This window comes from Lipotes vexillifer, unplaced genomic scaffold (genome assembly GCF_000442215.2).
Source record: "Lipotes vexillifer unplaced genomic scaffold, Lipotes_vexillifer_v1.1 scaffold353, whole genome shotgun sequence".
In the NCBI taxonomy this organism is placed as follows: Eukaryota; Metazoa; Chordata; class Mammalia; order Artiodactyla; family Lipotidae; genus Lipotes; species Lipotes vexillifer.
The window spans coordinates 178345-187326 of NW_006786914.1; positions in this window are offsets into that span (position 1 = coordinate 178345).

Here is an 8982-nt window from a genome sequence, read left to right on the forward strand (position 1 = left end):
TTTTATTTTAAGTATATCATGGAGATTACCATAATTTTACCATAATTATGTTTGCATTTCCTAAAAATCCTAGGAATAGTGTCTCAAATGTATTTTCAAATTTAAAAATAAGTAATTTGTCTTATCTTTAAATTACCTACCTTAGAAAGATCAGCATGTATATGACAGCTAACATAAATAAACACATCATAGGAAGGACTATTATCCCAACAAAATAAACCCCTATAATACAGCAAATCAGGTAACTGTACCAAATATCATTTTAATATGATTATATGTATATATATACAAACACATTTTATTTATGAAATAGAAAATGAGACAAATAGACGGCAGTGATTGACAGTGGGTACAAAGGAGAAGAGAATAGCTCTTAACTAGCATTGAGAGACTCTGTTTTTATGTTGTTATTTAGTGTAATCTCCCTTCTCTCATAAATACCAAGCTGGGACTACTCCTAATAGGCACACACACACACAGAAAAACACACACATGCACACATAGACATATATATATATATATATATATATATATATATATATATATATATAATATATATATATATATATATATATATATATATATATATATATATATGTATGTATACACAAAAAAAGATATTTTTTTTAATGACTGCTTCCCTCCTTAGAGCAAAAGAATATTTTCATATAAAATTAGTTTGCTGTTTATTAACATGTCATCTTCAAGGTATCTCATACAAATGTTGATTATCTCTACAGAAAAACTGGGAGAATTACTAGAACTACTGTATGTGAATATCTTTTGAAAATGAGTTTACAATTATTGTTATTGATTATTTTTTCTTAAAGATCAAGAGAAATTGTTAGTTTTAAGCCTGGATATATTTCTTATGTTTTGATGATCATACTCACATTGAAAAAAAAGCTGAGTCCTCTCTCTGGGTATTTGAGCAAAGATACATTCACTTTCACACACACACACACACACACACACACACACACACACACAGAAGCACAATTCATGTAAACATCCAGGGTGTCTATGGATCACCTAAAGATATATATTCACCCAAAGGCCCTAAATAAGAACGTTGTTCTAAAATGTTTCAATTACATAAAACTTCTAGGAGAGTGGAATATGGATGATAAGCAATATGGACAATGATTAGTGAAATACAAATGATAAGCTAGTGATCAACCAGAGTTCAAATATTCCCCACATTTAACTCGGCTTTAAACACTTCTGTTCAAAGGGAAATATTCAAATGCAAAGTTTTATTTCAGGATCACAATTTCATTCAGAATTTTCAACCTCCATATTGGCTAGCATTTTTGTGAATTTTGTTAAGAGTATTGTGCTCCTGTTGACCACTATCATTGCTTGGGTACTAAAAAATCACACCCTCAGTTAACTTCAACATCTTCAGAAACACAAGCAGTAGGCTCTTCACAAATTCCCTGCCTTTTTGAAAATCAGTGTTTCAAGCAAGAATTATTTCTTGTGGCTGACTTTGACGGCTGCCCTTTTGTTTCATTATTAATTTATTTTTTTTCTCACTGAAGGTATAAGTTGTAGACTGAAGTTCCTCATGCTGACTCTTCCCATGTGTAACATGGAATTCAGCAGAAACCACTTAAAGATTCACAAAGACTTTTAGTGCATTTTACCCTCTGATTAGATTTGTATGTATTCACATTCTGAATGTCCCAAATGTAATTAGCTTTTTCTGTTTACCAGTTATCTGGGAAGATTTGCCAAATGTATCTTGACAGTGTTCTGACAGGAACTTGCAACAGTTACAAATTATTAGCAATAAGTTCATTTACACCATAGTGTAACTCTATGCTACATAAAAAATGAACACTATTTATTTATGCTATACTAGAAACACTCTAAGAGATTTCTGTCAAAGACAATTGGTCATCATTTGTTGAAATGAACAAGTATTAAGAAGTACAACACATAAATCTCAATCAACAAAATATTTCTTTCTAATTTTACCTTCATAGCTTTCAACTTAAGATATTTTCTAACAATGCAAAGCCAAGAATGAGTTAATCAGCTCTTAAAAATCTACATTAATGGTAATAATGTTATTCTGATATGTCAGAAACTATGTATACTGAGCTTTAAAAGGTGGTATAAGGATATATAACATTTGAATTAAATAAAGAAAACCACATGTTAAACTCATGGTTATCCTCTTAATTTTGATATAGAAATTTCTGATAAACAATCAGTTTAAAGCTGAGCAGATGCTTCTAGCTAAGTTCGCTGGTTATCATTCATTTTAGTACAAAAAATAATTGTTTAGGTTTAAAAGGTTTAAAATGTATTGTGTTCTTATAATAATTGAATACTAGATATTTTTCTCTATGTCAACAAATCATATGTTTAAACAGAATGAATGAGAGTCAAATTTAGTACTCATGTAAGGAGACATGATGAAAGGTTGAAATGCAAATGGCCAGTAAACTTATTAAAATATTCAAACTCATCAGGAGTCATTGTAACACAAGCTATTACAACAAAGAAATGCTGTTTTCACCTATAAAACTGGAAAATGAAAACAAATGACTAAATAAAATAGATTACTACTACCTACATATATATATATATATTCATTTAATCCTTGCTCTGTCTTTAGCCAGGATTTGAGAAAACCTGAGGAAAAACAAACTTATTGAACAGTAACACACATACGCACCTTGACACACACATAAGCACACACACACAAAAACACCAAGAAATATATAAGTAAAATAAATTTACCAGCCAAATAGAGAAGCTATATTTTAGATACAGCTATTCTATATTTATAAAAATGTAAACATAATTTAATAGTGCCCCCTTTTATTCTAAAAATAGCTCCTGTTTCAGTGATTTATATGATCATCTCAAAAAGAGGCTTCAGCTAACTTTAATGTGGAAAAGTCTCACTGAGAGGCTAAGAAGTTAATAAGATAGAAAACAAACAAACAAAAAGTAGACAGCAAAGATTATGCAAAAGTTTTCTTACATTTAAGTCTTTAATCCATTTTGAGTTTATTTTTGTGCATAGTATTAGGGAGTGTTCTAATTTCATTCATTTACATATAGCTGTCCAGTTTTCCCAGAATCACTTATTGAAGTCAGTTTTTACTCCATTGTATATTCTTGCCTGCTTTGTAATAGATTAGGTGATCATAGGTGCATGGATTTATCTCTGGACTTTCTATTCTTTTCCATTGATCTATCTTTCTGTTTTTGTACCAATACCAAACTGTTTTGATTACTGTAGCTTTGTAGTGTAGTCTGAAGTCAGGAAGCCTGATTCACCCAGCTCTGTTTTTCATTCTCAAGATTGCTTTGGCTATTTGGGGTCTTTCATGTCTCCATACAAATTGTAAAATTTTTTGTTCTAATTCTGGGAAAAATGCCATTGGTAATTTGATAGGGATTGCAGTGAATCTGTAGATTGCTTTATATAGTAGAGTCATTTTGACAATATTCATTCTTCCAATCCAAGAACATGGTATATTTCTCCATCTGTCTGTGTCATCTTCAGTTACTTTCATCAGTACCCTATAGTTTTCTGAGTATAGGTTTTTGCCTCATTAGGTAGGTTTATTCCTAGGTATTTTTTTTTCTTTTTTATGCAATGGTAAATGGGATTGTTTTCTTAGTTTCTCTTTCTGATCTTTCATTTTTGTGTATAGTAATGCAAGAGATTTCTGTGTATTAATTGTGTATCCTTCAAATTTAACAAATTCATTGATGAGCTCTAGGAGTTTCCTGGTAGCATCTTTAGGATTTTCTATGTATAGTATTATGTCATCTTCAAACAGTGACAGTTTTACTTCTTTTCCAATCTGGATTCCTTTTATTTATTTTTCTTCTCTGATTGCCATGGCTAATACTTCCAAAACTATGTTGAATAAAACTGGTGAGAATTGACATCCTTGTATTTTTCCTGACCCTATAGGAAATATTTTCCTTTTTTCACCACTGAGTATTATGTTAGCTGTAAGTTTGTCATATATGGTCTTTATTATGTTGAGGTATGTTCCCTCTATGCCCACTTTCTGGAGAGGTTTGATCATAAATCAGTGTTGAATTTTGTCAAAAGCTTTTTCTACATCTATTGAGGTGATCATATGGTTTTTATTCCTTAATTTGTATCACATTGATTGATCTGCCTATATTAAAAAATCATTGCATCTCTGGGATAAATCCCACTTGGTCATGGTGTTTGCTCCTTTTAATGTGTTGCTGAATTTGGTTTGCTAATATTTAGTTGAGGATTTTTGCGTCTATTTTCATCATTGATATTGGCCTGTAATTTTCTTTTTGGAGGGATTTTTTTTTTCTGGTTTTGGTATCATGGTGTTGGTGGCCTCACAGAATGTGCTTGGGAGTGTTCCTTCCACTGCAAATATTTTGGAAGAGTTTCAGAAGGGCAGATGGTAACACTTCTCTAAATGTTTGATAGAGTTCGCCTGTGAAGCTCTCTGGTCTTGCACTTTTGTTTGTTGGAACATTTAAAATCACAGTTTCAATTCCAGTACTTGTGATTGGTCTGTTCATATTTTCTATTTCTTTCTGATTCAGTGTTGGGAGATTGTACCTTGCTAATAATATGTCCATTTCTTCTGGTTGCCCATTTTATTGGCATAGTAATTGTTTGTAGTAATCTTTTATGATCCTTTGTATTTCTATGGTGACCATTGTAACTGCTACTTTTTCATCTCTAATTTTATTGATTTGAGCCCTCTCCCTTTTTTCTTGATGAATCTTGCTAAAGGTTAAGAAATTTTATTTATATTTTCAAAGAACCAGCTTTTAGTTTCATTGATCTTTGCTATTGTTTTCTTTGTCTCTATTTCATTTATTTCTGCTCTGATTTTATGATTTCTTTCCTTCTGCTAACTTTGGAGTTTGTTTGTTCTTCTTTCTCTAGTTGCTTTAAGTGTAAGGCTATGTTGTTTATTTGAGATTTTTCAGGTTTCCTGAGGTAGGATTGTATTGTTATAAACTTTCCTCTTACAACTGTTCTTGCTGTACTCCATAGATTTTGGATTGTCATATTTTTGTTGTCATTTGCCTCTAGGTATTTTTTGATTTCCTCTTTGATTTCTTCAGTGATCCATTATTTGTATAGTAACATATTGTTTGGGCTCCAAGTGTTTGTATTATTTACAGCTCTTTTTCCTGTAATTTATTTCTAATCTCATAGCTTTGTGGTCAGAAAAGATGCTTGATATGATTTCAGTTTTCTTAAATTTACAAATGCTTGATTTGTTACCCAAGATGTTATCTATCTTGGAGAATATTCCATGTTCACTTGAGAAGAAAGTGTATTCTGCTGCTTTTGTATGGAATGTCCTATAAATATCAATTAAGTCTATCTGGTCTAATGTGTCATTTAATGCTTGTGTTTCCTTATGAATTTTCTGCATGGATGATCTGTCCATTGGTGTAAGTGGGGTATTAATTCCCCCAATATCATTGTGTAACTGCCAATTTCCCCTTTTATGGCCGTTAGCATTTGCCTTAGATATTGGGGTGTTCCTATGCTGGGTGCATATATGTTTACAATTATTATGTCTTCTTCTTGGATTGATCCTTTGATTATTATGTGTGTCCTTTGTCTCTTCTGACAATCTTTATTTTAAATTCTATGTTTTTCTCATGTAAGTATTGCTACTCCAGCTTTCTTTTGATTTCCATTTACATGGAATATCTTTTTCCATCCTCTCACTTTCAGTCTGTGTGACTCTAGGTCTGAAGTGGGTCTCTTGTAGATAGCATATATGGGTCTTGTTTTTGTATCCATTCAGCCAGTCTGGTCTTTTGGTTGGAGCATTTAACTGATTTACATTTAAGGTAATTATCCATATGTATGTTCCTATTTTCTTAATTGTTTTGGGTTTGTTTCTGTAGACATTTTTTTGTTTTGTTTTCTTCCTCTTTTTTTTCTATTCTCTTGCTGTTTGATTACCATATTTAATGTTATGTTTGGGTTGCTTTTTCTTTTTGTGTGTGTATCTATTATAGTTTTTTAATTTGCATTTCCCATGAGGTTTTGATATCTCAGTCTATCTATATATAAGATTTTTTTAAGTTGTTGGTTCCTTAATTTCAAATGCAATTCCTTCCTGGCATTTGTGTTCTCCTCTTCTCAAGGTTGCTTGTTTTGATATCATATTTGTGTATGGATATTTTCCTGCTTTTACCCTATGTTTCCTTTTACCAGTGAGGTTTTCCATTTGTGATTTTCTTATGACCTCTTTTTTTCCCCATCTAGAGAAGTTCCTTCACTATTTGTTTTAAAACACATTTGGTAGTGTTGAATTCCCTTAGCTTTTTCTTGTCTGTACAGCTTCTGATTTCTCTATTGAATCTGAATGAGAGTCTTGCTGGGTATTCTTCATTATAGGTTTTTCTCTTTCATCACTTTAAATATATCCTGCCACTTCCTCAGAGCCCACAACTGCTAAAGCCAGACCTGTCTCAGCTGCAGTAGCACTTGTTACCTGTTCAGATATTACACAGGTGCTGAATTTAGGAAATTGTCAGTGGAGGTGTAACTCCGTGTTTTGCACAGCCCCAAGGAGAGATTTTAGCTCTTCTTTCTTCATCACACAGCCCCTGTATGTGGACCTCTGTGTGTGGGCCACCCACCAGCATCTACTCCCAAGTCTGCCAGAGCACATGAGCCCATCAGGTGGGAGGAGGCAGAGACAGGGACCAGGCACGGGGCTGCCCAGGTGAGAGAGAACCATGGTGGCTATTGGGATGCACAAGTCCATCACCAGGAGGGAGTTAAGGTGGTAATCAGATGAGCAGTTCACCCAGGCAGGAGGGTGCTGAGGTGGTGATCTGGGTGAGTAGGTTGTCCAGGCAGAGAGGGGACAGAGGAAGTGATGGCCAGGGGGGCAAGAGCCACTCAAATGGGACCCCTCCCTTGTGCCCATGGAATCAGGGGACTGAGCATGAAGAGAGAGCCTGCAATGGCGATCCCACCCTTTGCATGTCACTCAACAATGATGCTTTTCTTCTATGGTGGTCTGAGCTTTCTCCCTGAACATTCCCGGTTGCAGAGCTCCTCACTCCCATCCACTCAGGCTGTCTCCTCACAGCCAACAGTAGTTCTCTCCTTGGGTCTGCTTTCCAAACCCCAAGTTCCAGTACCCAGCCTCTGTGCACACCAGTGGACAACTTTCTCAGGCTGGGTCACAGAGGGCTGTGGCATAGACCATCTGTGTAGGTCTCACTCTGTTCTACCTACGACAGACCAGTTGCTGTGTTCTCCTCCAAGCCCCCAAAACTCCCCCTCTGTCCCAGCTGATCTCCCTGCTAGTGAGGGAGCTTCTCCAGATGAGGGAACCTGTCCTCACCTTCAGGCCCCCTGCAGGGACATAGGTCCCATTCCGTTTCCTCTCTTCTTCCTTTTCCCTTCTTTCTTTGATCCTACCTGATTACATGGGGATCTTTCTTGTTCTTTTAGGTGTCTAAGGTCCTCTTCTAGTGTTCAGAAGGTGCTCTGTGAGAATTGTTCCAATTTGTAGATGTATTCTTGATGCGTTTGTGGGGAGAGATGAACTCCATGTCCTCCTACTCCTCCTCCATCTTGACTGTCCCCTTCATTACTATTTTAAAAAGTGAAACAGTAATTAAAATCATTCTATAATGAAAACTCCAAATCTATAGGATTTCATCATAGAACTCTAACAAATGAACAAAAATTCAGTAGATAACAGAGCATTTATACACATGCTCTTCTTCAGAAAAGTCTTTTTAAAAATTATTTTGAGGTATGATTGACACAAGAAAAGGCTGTACATAATGTTTACATCTTGAAAATGAAAAAAAATCTACTTTTAAAATAAATCATGCAAGTGTAATGATATACTTCCTTTGAATTTCTTTTCTACTTAGGTTAATGAAAGTGGATTTGTATTTGCCCCTATGTTCCTGATTAAAATTGGCCTGTAAGTTTTCTGTCAATATTTTTGTCAGGCATTGTTATATCAGGGAACTATATTTTCCAGGAACCAAGGGACAAGGTACAATATCCACAGCAGTTATCATCTACTGTCACTTGGACTTCTGCCATTTCAGGAGTACTGTATTGCAATTCTCTATAACACTGGACACTTGCTACCATGTCAAGGATCTCTTCAATCTATAGTATCTTTGTAGTATTTAAATTCCTGTGCGAAACCTTCTAGTTGGCCACAGTTTTGATATTTGCAAAAGCTGTACCTTGCAGAAGATATTTAAAAAAATAGATATGGACTACTGTGTCTTAACTTTCACCTATCATGGTATGTCACATAAATAAAAATGAACACATATCATTTTAGCTGTCTAACATCTATATGAATTCTTTCTTATACTTTAGACCTTCCCCACAACACACACAAATATTGCTGCTTTTTATAATGCAACTATCTCTTTTATAACTCAAAATGCAATCACACTTTCCTCAAGGGGACAAACAAAAATTTCATTAGTTACTGCACTCAGTCTAGGTTCAGAATTTCTAGGTCATGTATATTACACTTTAAGTTCTGGTATTCTTATATTCTGAAGATTATAGAAATATTTTGTAGTTAATTATAAAATTAACCACCCAAATATATAAACTATTGAAGGAGAGGTAGTGAATACAAGGAACGTTCATTAAAATATATAAAAATATGTATTACACATTCTATCTTCATTATTAATAATGTGCTCTGAATTGAGCATCTGTTAGCATAGAGACCTTGAGATATGGTGAATCTTTAGAACTATAAGTTCAGAGTGGAGGTACACCCTGAACAAGCTGAAGAGCCTTTGCTGGCATGGGGCTCCACAAGGAACTGACTACTTTGGGAAGTGAGTCAGGAAATGAGTTGGAGTATTCTCCTATATTGTGATATATATTCCCTCCAAAATCAATCAGTAGGTCTCTTTCTTAATGATTGAGAGCACTAGGATGTAGCATCTTGACTTACCCCTTTAGAAGGAAGA